At 36.5% G+C, this 12,555-nt stretch overlaps 1 protein-coding gene across 1 annotated transcript in view; it reads left to right on the forward strand.

Annotated features, from left to right (window-relative positions):
• The first annotated feature begins 5,726 nt into the window (after positions 1–5,726).
• The window catches only part of LOC149215358 (uncharacterized), an 84,920-nt gene continuing 78,091 nt past the window's right edge, over positions 5,727–12,555 (forward strand). Inside the window, exon 1 of the mRNA XM_089392606.1 lies at positions 5,727–5,876. The gene's annotated coding sequence lies outside the window, so the exon portion shown is untranslated. The remainder of the gene's footprint in view (positions 5,877–12,555) is intronic.

The following is a 12,555-nucleotide window of genomic DNA, read 5'->3' on the forward strand; positions in this document are numbered from 1 at the left end:
TTTTTAATAAATAATATTATCACATTTCAAGTCTTGTTGAATGATATTATTGTAACATATTTTTTTTAAACAAAAATGATTAGTATTGGAGAAAATTTGCGCCTAGTCATAACAAAATACACATGGATACATCTTCATAATTCTCAACTGGCCATTGTACTAGGTTGCAGAGACCAATTACCTAGAGTCACAGGCTTCTGAAGTATAACTGAGGTGAATTGAGGACATACGACACTGATACAATATATATACCAAAAAGAGATTATACATCTTGATAAACCAAGCAATTTGATAATTCCTTCAAAGCAATATCTTGAGCATAATTGTGTCTTAGGGAAAACCTATAATTCCTGACAGAACCTTCCAAACATAGAATTTCATAGATACAAATATAGAAATTTGCTTTAACTTCATTAACTGTTAGGTTGGCATGCACAAGATTGGAGCCTCTCAGAGTTTTGAAAATTCTGTGTGCTCCAACAAGCCCAGAACACCAATTGACCCACAAACTGGGATGCTTGGGTGCCCTTGTCTTTCAACCAAAGAATTGTGAGAGTTTCGAGTGAAACTCTTTGCAAAGCTGCTAGTCAAAAAGTCGTTTAAACACCACCTTTGAGTGCAGAAACACAACCAATAGAAAAGCCAGATGAGTAGGAACCTCATAACAGAGAGAAACCAAACTAAGCGAGTCTGCTTGACCTTCAACTAATTAAAAAACTTCTGAACCATCTTTCCACACGAGTTCATCCTTCTGGACATCTAATTTCCCTGCAAATTGATTGGATAGATTCATAATTGATTTGTGAGAATTGCAAGAATTGCAATTCCAATACTCTAGAGGGCAAAGAATGGGAGTTGGAGCATGCAAAAACAAATTTAAGGACCGTGCATGATGCCCGGTGAGATCATCAGACACATATCACTTATATAAAATGCCACCACACCATCGCAAGTATATGTTACGACGCTCCATCTCATCATTGCACTGCAGGACGAATTTCAGAGATGGAAATCTCATGATGAGAATATGTTACTACATAGGGATGAAGTGAAAATGCTCCTAAGGCCTTTGATATTCCCCTTCCTTATCACTTAAGGGATTGAGCACATGAATTTATTCTCATTAATTTCAAGATTTGACTCTGTCAAGGAACAAGCATGAGTTTCCCTTGCATCAGCCTCCCAATTGAGAGCTAATGTGAAAGAAATCCTTAGAACAAAGCGAAGTCAGAGTCTCTCGTATTCTCTGGAGAATCCTATTCAAACTATTTTCTTTGGGTTCTTTTCACTCATCAAATATTGAATTGATATCATAGAGTCTCCAAGGATATATAAGTCTATCACACCTTTATCTTGGCCGATTAGCAAGCCCGGAAGGAGATCGTACAACTCAACTTGATTATTTGTTCTTTTCCCAAGACCACAAGTATATCTAGTTTCGATAATTCTCTTGGACCACAAGTATATCTAGTTTCGATAATTATCTTGGGATTAATGAGAATCCCTCCCCTCTTGCCACCCCTAATATTATTATAAAATATTTTTATCAATATGTAATTCTAATGAAAAACAATTAATAGAAAATATTAAAGACATTCCTTCACTATTATTTTTTAGAGTTTTTGGTGGGAATTTAATGATTTTTTTTGGACAAATCATGACTTTTTTGTTGTTTAAAATGTTTTTTTGTTTGTATATATAGATTCAACACCATGAAAACCTCAAATGGTACTATGATTGTGAAGAGTTCAAAAGTCAAATTCATGATTCCAACAAATCCATATCATAACTCAAACTTGTGATTCCAATAAATCCATATCATAACTCAAACTTGTGATTCCAATAAATCCATACCAAATTTTGGTAAATTCGACCGTAAAATATATCCAAAAAACTTCCAAAACATATAAAAGGTAATCTACAACACTATTGAATATTTAATATTCAAATTAAATTAATTTTCAATCCAACAACACACTTTATACAAAATATATAATACTTAAAAAACAATTACAATCTTTTATAAATAACTTTTTGAAAATAGAAAAACCCAACTTACTACTATAAATTTTCAAACATATCTTTTTTGTTTTTTCTAATTTTATTTATTTATTTATTTTATTTCATTTTTTTTTCACAGAAAAATCGAACCTTCTATTGATATAAGAGGGTTACATAGCATATGCAGTGCATTGTCTTTTCCCTTTTTTCAGAGAAAACCATAAGCGGCTGTTTGTAGGAAATTTCAGAAATTCCACCCTACAGCCCTGTCAAAACCGATCTATAATATAACAAAAAAACTGTGGTGTACCCTACCCCGGCTTCCATATAGGAAAACAGCCGAAAACGGAGTAGACGGAAGCCCACAACAGTAAAAAAAAACCAGCGAGTAGACACTATGCTGGCAGTAAAGTTTTAATATCAAGTACGGACAGGTGCTCAGGCCTCCATTATGAGGAAAACAACGCTGAGTCCCATTGCAGTTTGTACATATACATAAGAGTTTTTTACAACAAATTATACAAGAAAAAAAACTAAGGACTAGAAGGAAAGAAGAGTTGTTGGCTGCTCCCGAATTATGCAAAAACAGGAGGAGCAAGTCCCCTTGCCACCCCATCGACCACTTCTTCTACTGACCATGCGCCCAAAACCTGCTCAGTGCCTTTTTTAGAAAGGCTGTCTGCTTCTGTGTTTCTTTCCCTGTAAATGTGACAAATTTTTAGCTCAGAAAAACAACTTTTAAGACGAATAATTTCAGCAAGCAAGGGAGTTAAAAGAAAATTCTTGCAAAGATGCATTCCATTGGCCCACTTGATTGAATTCAGAGAGTCCCCAAATATCTGAGCCTCCCGCTCATTGCGCAAAGAGAGCCAACAAAGAAGCAAATGTAAAGCTTTGAGCTCAGCAAAATTATTTGTTCTGGTACCAAGTCCAATGGAGGCTTTGAGGATGTTCCCCGAGGGAAAGTGTATGACCAGACCAGTGCCACAATTCTTGTTTATATCTGAGGCTCCATCGAAATAAGCCCACGGGATAGAGCCCTTTATTTCTTCTGCCTGAACAGGCCTGATGCTCTGAGAATTGGATGGGAGTGGTATGCTTTCATATATGGCCACTCCTTCAGCTGCTAATCTGGCAATGGGGAAGAAGGTGTCTTTGAAAATCCGGTGATTTCTGGCTAGCCAAATTCCCCAAACAACCAACAGGGGCAGCGATCTGACTTTATCATTGGGAGCCTGCTGCCACCAATTATTCCAAGCCTCAGGTATCTCCTCTCCCTCCCAACAGAAGGGGACCTTAGTCAGTCTTAACATTTCATTCCAGAGGCTTTTAGAGAAAGGACAGGCAAGGAAGATATGCTGGAGGGTTTCCTCGCTCTCCTTACACAAGGAACACCACCCAGGACCCATTTTCCCCCTTTTTTGGAGAAAATCCCAAGTAGGTACTTTCTTTTGAAGAACACACCAGAAAAATAGCCAAGTCTTTGTTGGCCCTTTCAATTTCCACAATGGCTTGACCCACGAGTTTGGCTCCTCCCACCCCTTTTGAGACATAAGCCAATCATATCCCTTCTTTGGAGAGTAGAAGCCAGTTTGAGAGTGCACCCATCTCAACTCGTCCGGCTCATTTGAAATACGAATATGAGAGTTCAGCAAACCTGCGCGAAAGGCCCCCCATTCATCATGGCATCTTTCGTCTAGAGCAAGAGCCTCCCCTGAAAACCACTCTTGCCGCCAGATAGATGAGTTTGCATTATCAGCAATTTGACTAAGAGAGAAGAGACCTCTGTTGTTTAGGTGTTCGAGCAGATCTCTTGAGAGGGCAAAGGTGTCCGAGCAGCCCACCCATGGGTCCCTGCCTAGCCTTACTGATCTACCGTCACCCACTTTCCATGCCAAACCTTTTTCAATAATCTGTACAGCTGCCACCAAAGCTTTCCATACCACAGAGGAGTTCTTTGATGATTTGATAGGCTGTCTGATCCATTTCAGAGGCGAGACTGGGTCAATATACTTTCTTCTAGTGACAACAATCCAAAGATTGTCTGAAACAATCAGCCTCCACGCTAGTTTAGTAGCTAATGACTGAGAGAAAGGAAACAAGTCCTTAATCCCCCATCCACCCCATCTTTTTGGTCTGACAATTTTATCCCAAGCAACCCAAGGAGAGACGTGATCCTTCTTCTGGCCAGCGCATAAGAATCTGCTACAAATTTTATTTATTTTCAGCAGAATGCATTTTGGCACTCAAATGAGACTGGCCCAGTAGACTGGAATAGCCAACACCACAGATTTAATCGAAACTAGCCGCCCTGCCCTTGACAGCCATTTAAAACTCCAATGTTTCATTCTGTCCTCAATTTTCGCCAAGAGCCAAATCCAGTCTTGAGCCCTATAGGAGTCAGGCTTAAGCATAAACCCGAGATATTTGAACAGATCCTGAAGGGACCTTGCTTCAAACAATTGTAACTCTTTTACTCTGTTTACTTCGAGAGTTGAGAGTCCTGCTGTAGTGATGGAAGATTTCTGTTCATTTATGACCAGACCCATGGCTTTTAAAAAAGGTCTAAAAGCCTTTTAAGACAACAACAGTCCTCCCGACTCCCATCACTAAACATTAGAATATCATCAACAAAAAGAAGGTGGGTCACCCAGAGATTAAGCCCAACTTCTATCCCTTTCAGATCACCCTGTCTCTTCGCCACTTTGATCATTAAACTTAAACCTTTTGCTGCTAGTAGGAACAGCAGGGGGGAGAGAGGGCATCCCTGGTGTAGGCTCCTTAGCGGGTTGAAGAGGTCCGAAGTAGCACCATTAATCAGAACTGCAATCGAAGTCGAGGTAACACACGCCATGATCCATCTTACAAAGTCATGCCTGAACCCAAGATGAGTTAGGAGAAGCCTTAGATACATCCAACTGATTTTGTCATAGGCCTTAGAGAGATCAATTTTGATGATGGCCCCTTTTTTCCGGCTTCTTTTAAGGCTGTGGAGGGTTTCCTGGGCAACACCAACAGCCTCGTGAATTTGTCTCCCATCCAGGAAACCGAACTGTTCCACAGAAATGTTTTTGGAGAGGAAAGGTTTCAGCCTGGAGGCAACAATCTTAGCAATAACCTTATATAAGCATGTGCATAGTGAGATGGGACGGAAATCATTAAAAGAGGAAGGGTGGTCCGACTTGGGAATGAGGGTCAGAAAGATAGGATTGAGATTTTGGGATTGTTAATATAAAAGAGTTTTTGAAAAAATATTTTAAAAAAACATCATTTTAAAAAATAACGAAAATTGTTTATTTATTTTTCTTTAAAAAACATTTCAATTTTATTTTTATGGCAGAACTAGATTCAACACTAAAAAAAACTCTAAACACCCAATATCTTGAAACTGTAAAAACTTTCACTGCTATAATTTAGATTTCAAAAAATTTCCATTTAATTTTACAAAATCATATCAAAATTTCCATGGTTTTATGAGCAAAAACAACGAGTCATTATTATTTTAAAGAAGAAAAAACACTTTAGAAGCCGTAAATAAAAGGAAACCCAACTTACCATTCTACATTCTACCGACAGGACCCAGGGGCCAGACCCTATTCCCCCACCCCATTCGTTCATTTATTCATTGGCCCACTTGGTCTGCCTGATGGAATTATTGGCGGGAGAAATCCAAGATAATGAAAACGATTTAATAGTTAAAAATTACGATATGAAATAGTAAGTCAAAATTTGAGATCCTTCCTCGACTTTTCCTTCCATCGTTTTTAATACATACAAGACGGTGGCCCAGAGCAGGAGGCTATTAAGGGTTTCAAGATCAATCTATACATACCCAATTTCCGCGGTTCTTATTCCTCAGCTTGGGCTTCTAACAGGTAAATTATAAATTTCCATTTCAAGATGTGCGTAAATTCTTTGTAATATTGTTTTTACAGTTATCAGATGGTTGAACTCGAAAGATTTTCGTGACTAAGGTTGAAGGTTCAATTCTGTTAGAGTAATCTGTCTGCGTAGTCGAGGTTTCGTCTGTGCCATTTTCTATCTAGGGTTTCGAATTCTGTACCCGGTCAACATTTTGTGTTTTCTGTTGTGTCGGTTGGCATCTTTTGATATGGCGAAGAGTGCAATTGTCTTCATTTAGGAATAGATATCTGTACAAAGCGTTGCCTTTATTAATGACAATGGGCTTGGGCTGAATTCGCAGTCCAACATTAGGCTAATTGCTTCCAAAGAGAGAATGCTTCAGATGCAGAGGAAGTACCATAACTCAAAACCCAAATCTGATGACCTTTAGGCTATGCTACCTGCCTGTAAATACAAATGGTGTCTCCATGCGCCCTACAAAATGGCGGGACTACATGCCTTACCTGCTTATGCAATTTGCCCTTAAAGCTACTCCCGATCGCGAGGTGGTTACACCTGGATAAACTCTTTAGCTCCCTTGGCAGTGTTTGTTGGAATATTATTCCCTTGGCTTCGGGGTTGAACGATGTTCCTGTTAATGGGTGAGTAGCCAGTATTTGACGCCCAATTTCACCTGTTAATGGGAATGACTCGGATGTGTCACTTGCGGTTTTTATATAGAATAGCTGGGCCCTAAATGAGAAGTGATTTTTACTTCACATTTTCAATGGATCCATCGCTTTTAAGGTTTGGGTTGAACGCTTCATATTAAGCCGTAGTCTAACAATTATCAATTGTGCTTTTTCAGTATTAAGTTGTAGTCTAACCATTATGACTTTTTGCTCTAAAAATTATGGAAATTTATATTTTGAAAAAATCTCGCAGAGATTTTTGTAAATCTAAATAAAAGTTGTCAAATTTCATAATTTTAGGCACTTTAGAAGTTTTTGATGGTGCTGAATCCATTTCCACAATCAAAAACATAATTTTTGTAAATCTAAATAAAAGCTGTCAAATTTCATAATTTTAGGCGCCCTAGAAGTTTTTGATGGCGCTGAATCCATTTCCACAATCAAAAACATGATTCAAACACTGCCTTTACAATAACTTTTGAAATTTTTTTGCGCAGATTCCGACTACTTTTAACCGTCTGCGCAATTCCTCCGCCTCAGTAGAGGACTTCGTATATTAATAATTACTCTACTCAAACTCAAGCTATTTCTCTTAATTTTTGTTTAGGTAATCATTGAGAGTCGCTAGCCATTAAATGCCCGAAAGGACATTGACTTTCCCAATATTTGCAACATAAAATGTTTCTTGGAGGGTGTAATTGTGCATTTGTAGTATAACATATGGGACGATCCCTTCACAATGAATGAACTTATGAGTCAGAGTATTAACAACGAATTTGACCCTAGTATCTACTACCCATCTATGATCCCAACCGTTTTAACAATCTTCTTATCTAGATATTAAGAATGCTACCTAGGTCAACCATGATGAATATCTCCTTTTTCTGATTGGTACATATGTTTTCATTGTATCAAACCTTTTTGGCTTGTATCTAGTATCTACTTTTCTATTGGCAAGAGAATGTCTTGCACGCATTGCTTTCTTTTGAATTTGTTATGTTGACTATGTTTATTGACTTACCTGGATTCTTTAAATTCTTGGGTTGTTGCATAGTGTTTATAGGATGTCCATTGTTAGCAATCTATGGTCAATTTGGTGCACAAACATGATTTTCTGAACGTGTTCTTTAGTTGGAGTGTCTTTTAAATGACCCTTTTATAATGTTAATCAAGAAGAATCTTTTTAGCCATTTTTTTTCCTCTACCTACCTATCATATTTAATTTCACTTTCCAAAGTAGCTAGAAGAACATTCTCCCTCCGGATCTTATTTTCGATGTAAGATTAGCAATATAGAACTCTCTTGTATATTGGCCTTTGGCTCTTATATTTGAAATTTCTTCAACTGTTAGTTCCTTATGAGTGAGTTGAAACTCACTTGGCTTGCCCAATTCGGAACTGTCGTTTAGAAAAAGCCATTTGCAAAATTGTCAAAAGCTATGATATCATTCCACTCCTTATGTAACAACTTTGCTTTCTGTGTATTGCAATTTCATCTCCACATTGCTTTGATATGGGTGCAATATTATCATGGGGAGAAAAGATTCTCACATAGAGGAAAACATAAAGGAACAAGTGTGCAAAGAATGATAGAATATTGTTGGAACTATACACTTATTTGTATTAACTAGAGCAAGTGTGCAAAGAATGATAGAATATTGTTGGAACTATACACTTATTTGTATTAACTAGAGCAAATGTGCAAAGAATAATAGTATATTGTTGGAACTGTATACTTATTTGTATTAACTATGTATAGTGTACAAAATTGAGTGATCAAAATTTACGAAGTCTCCTGTAAAAAACAATAAAGTGGGTTAGTGGAACACAAATAAACTAAAATAAAAGAATCGCTGAAATTTACGATGTGTAAAAGATAAAATTTCACACACAAGAAAGCACTAGGGAGAGAAATTATGCAATTAACTAAAGAAGATAGCTAGAAATGTAGACTCTTTTCTTTAAAATATTTATATTATTTAAAACAATAAAGTGGGTGAGTAATTGATATATTTCACCTATAGAAGTGAGGTGCATGGTCCAATGGTGTATGGATGAGATGTGCAACACAACACTAATAAGATAAAAGGAAAAAAAAGTTAAAATACACAAATATAAAAGTGGAAAAATAAAAAGTTCCCATTATAATATAATGACTATACACCCCATGTTCTTTTGCAATGTGTCATACAAAATCATTGCTGAGAGTATCTCCTTTTGTTGTAAAGGCTAATGGGGAAATTCATATTAGAATAAAAAGGAGGTTTCTTTAAGGGTCATTAAATGGGAGAAAATATAAATATGGTTCCAGATGTGCATTGAAGTTGTTTTGTTGGGGAGAGGTGAAGAGCCTTTGAATTGTACATGGCCAATGCATTTATAGAATAATTTGGATTCTCATTGCACTCCATCAATTGGATGAGCTCTTGTATCAATTCTTGGATTGTCTTGTTTGTTAATCATAATTGTTAGTGATCGAAATTATTTAGTGCCTCACCACAAAATCACCAAGGAAACCTCAGGTGCAACATTGAAAAGTTAGCTTACTGTCACCTCAACTTACTTTCTCTCGCATTGGACTAGTGCATGCTAACCTTAGGGGGGCATCCTTGGAGAGTTTGATTTAGTTAAAAAGAAGACAATTCCATGGTTTTGTGGGGCAAATGGAGTCATAAGAACAAAATTTGCAGGAAATATTTGTTGGAAGATGATTAGAAGATGTTTATAATAGTGAAAATGTTAATTTTCTTTAACCCCAACAATTGTCAAATTTATTTCTTAGTGAATTTCCTTGACATAACATAATTAAAAATTTCAGTGTTGCTAAATAACCAACACTACTAGTATTTTAACAATAAATAAAATAAATCACTGGAAGCAAAAATTAACTAATCTTACACATGCACACACATAAATTCTACCCTTCAACACCGTTGTTCATTAAATAGTATCTTCAACATACAAAGGCTTTTCCAACTGGAAAAATAAACTGTGCACTAAGAAAAATCCAAGTTACAAGAAATTTGGAATTAAAGACCCATCTTCTTTCTCTATTGAATTATATCCTTCACATCATATTAATAACAATAATGTTAATAATCATATTAATGGTCAAATTATTAATGATCACATTAATAGTAAAACCATTAATGATCCAATTTATAATCAAAACAATTATCACCATATTAATGACCAAATCAATAATCAAATTAATTATCCTCATATTAATGATCAAATCAATTATCATCACAATTAACCCCCCCACCCCCAATGAATTGTCGAATTGTCATAAGCCTAATTCTTCCTTGTATTCTTCTTCACCCCCTATCCCTCCAATTGCTCCCCTTGTTAGCTCTAGACCTGCTTTTGTGGTTAATATTTCCTCCATTGGTCTTGATCCCTCCTCTTTTCATCTCTTGGAGAAAGGGTTTAATTTCGCCTTGGACCCACTCTGAATCCCCAAAGAAGAGGTTCTTTCCTCCATTGAGTTTGTATGCCAAAACCAACCATCTCATTGTGTTGAGGAAATTAATCAGGAATGTGGTAGAGTTCTATGGTAGGTGAAACCTCCCAAACCTAATTTATCCAAAGATGAAGTCCAAGCCATTAAGCGTCTTAATGATAACCCTGACACCTCAAGGAAGATGAAGGCAATGCAGTTGTCATCATGAAATCTTATGAATATGAATCCAAGTTGCTTGTTCTTTCTTCAGGTTCCTGTAAAATCCCGCCCAAAAACCCCATTAATTCCATACTCACTAAAGGCATTAAAACCTCTTCTATAGAAACTTCCATTCAACAACGACTTATTCCCCTGTTGATGTTGCTGGACCTGCTAACATTCAAGGGGTCTCTCTGATATGTGGTCCCAATTAGACCTCACACCAGTTGGGATAGGAGCCCCATTTGGAATATGGCAAAGTTGTCTGTTGTCTTAAAGATATGCCTTGGCTCTAACTATTAGCAAGGGAGAAGAGTGCAAATGTGTCTTTGAAAAACAAGGGGGTGTGCCTGGTGAGTGTTCGGTCGTAAGTGCGCCAAAGTTCCTTTACTGCGGAGGGGGAGGGGAAGTGAGTTTCTAAGAGAGAGGTAATAGTACCACCCTAGTAGAAACACACAAACAAGAAGAATCCATACAACATCAAGCAAAATAGTCCACAAAGATGTGACTGTCATTGCAACCAATGTAATCAAGAAGATCTATTTAATATCCAGGGGAATAGTCCATGAGGATGCGACAACGATAATAACAATTACAACACATTCTCAATATGATAAGTATCAAAATAATCGAAATAGTTCAACTACTTTATCATAGATGAAAGCAAACATGAATTACAAACATTCACAAAATAGTCTTACAAATATCCATAATCCATGCATGAAGAACGTGCTAGCCATAAGGCTTCTTATATTAAGTAAAAGTTCCAAGACACATGTATACAATGAACACCACTAGCTCCAATAGTGGAGCGTTGGAGCCACTCCTTGCTCCTCAAAAGAACTAGCTTGTCTCTCTAATGCTTTGCGGGAGGAGCCAAGGTGAAAAGTCATTTTTTTTACAATGATGGTGTATATATAACAATGAGGAGGTGATGTTTCACCTTCCTTGTGACTCTTCATCTACCCTCATGACTCTTTGACTTCCTATGACTTTTCAACTTTACATGATTCTTCATATTCCATACATATCTTTTGGGCTTTCACTTTACAATACATTTTCGAAACATGAATTACATAATCCACCATCATGGTGTGGCATGTGACAACCCTTGTTGAAGTCCAACTCCACACAAATGTGGGCAGAAGTAGTTTTTATTTTAAATGACAACGAAAGAATTTTCAGTGCATTCCCAATGGAGGAAAGCGATCTGTGATTCTAGAAATGCAAGGGAAGGTTCATAAGCCTTACCCAAGTTGGCGCTGTGGAGATTGAAGTTGTTACTAGGTCAAAAGAGGGAGTGAAGCGCTGCATGAAGAGGCCAACACTCCCCCAAAACCACAACCCAACTTCACAAATGGCCTTCTTGTCCTCAATATTATCAAGACCCACAGTGAAGAAACCTCTTGCCATAATGTAAATATTCAGCTTGTCCATCAAAAGGGGCTTCCATGTCTTAGAGATCCATTTATGCAGATCAACCAGCTGCGACCAATACATATCAAACATGCAAACCAAACCATTATCAGAAAAATATTTTTCACAACAGAAAGCTTCGTCATCCACATGAACATTAAGGGAAGAAATTTTTTGTACCATCGGAAGACCAGAACCAAATTTTAGCATAGAGATGTACGAAACCGAAGAAGAGTTAGCTTGACCGACAACCATACCTGCAAAAAAACAATTTTTTCAACCAAATCACAAGGATTCATCATTGAACGATCTGCAGAAAATCTATGCAAACAAAGAAGAGACGACTAAGACGAAACCCTAATTGCCACAAAAATTTCTAAAACTCCTTCTGCTACAACTCTAAGATTGTTGAATTTAAGTTTCTGTGATCCAAATCCATAAGTTTAATCAGAAGATTTTTACGCAGAAATCACATTATAGTATTTTTGCCTTGAAAGACAAAAATACTATAATGTGATTTCCGCCAAAAATCTTCTCATTAATAAAATTCTCAACCATAAATATTTATCCCACATTAAAAATTTCCATAATTTAAATAAAAAATCATTAATTTTATTCAAAATTTTATTACTTCCCACATTAAAAAAATTTCATATTTTAAATTAAAAAATCATTAATTTTATTCAAAATTGTATTATTTCCCCTTAATAAATTAATTAAAAGAATAAACACAAACCCCCAAAAAATATCAATTTTGAAACTCACCACTCTTGCCGATTGGTTACGCTTGGCTTGGTACATTCTTTAAACTCGAATAATTTATAATCATCATTCTCTTTCATAAGTTAGTTTCACGCAATTTTGACGCTTTCTTTATTTTTCGAAATTTTATTACCCTCCGTGAATAAAATTAATTACAATAATAAACACAAACCCAAAAAAA

This window comes from Pinus tabuliformis, chromosome 1_1 (assembly GCF_031772625.1).
Source record: "Pinus tabuliformis cultivar Carrire ecotype Pingquan chromosome 1_1, CPIR1, whole genome shotgun sequence".
In the NCBI taxonomy this organism is placed as follows: domain Eukaryota; kingdom Viridiplantae; phylum Streptophyta; class Pinopsida; order Pinales; family Pinaceae; genus Pinus; species Pinus tabuliformis.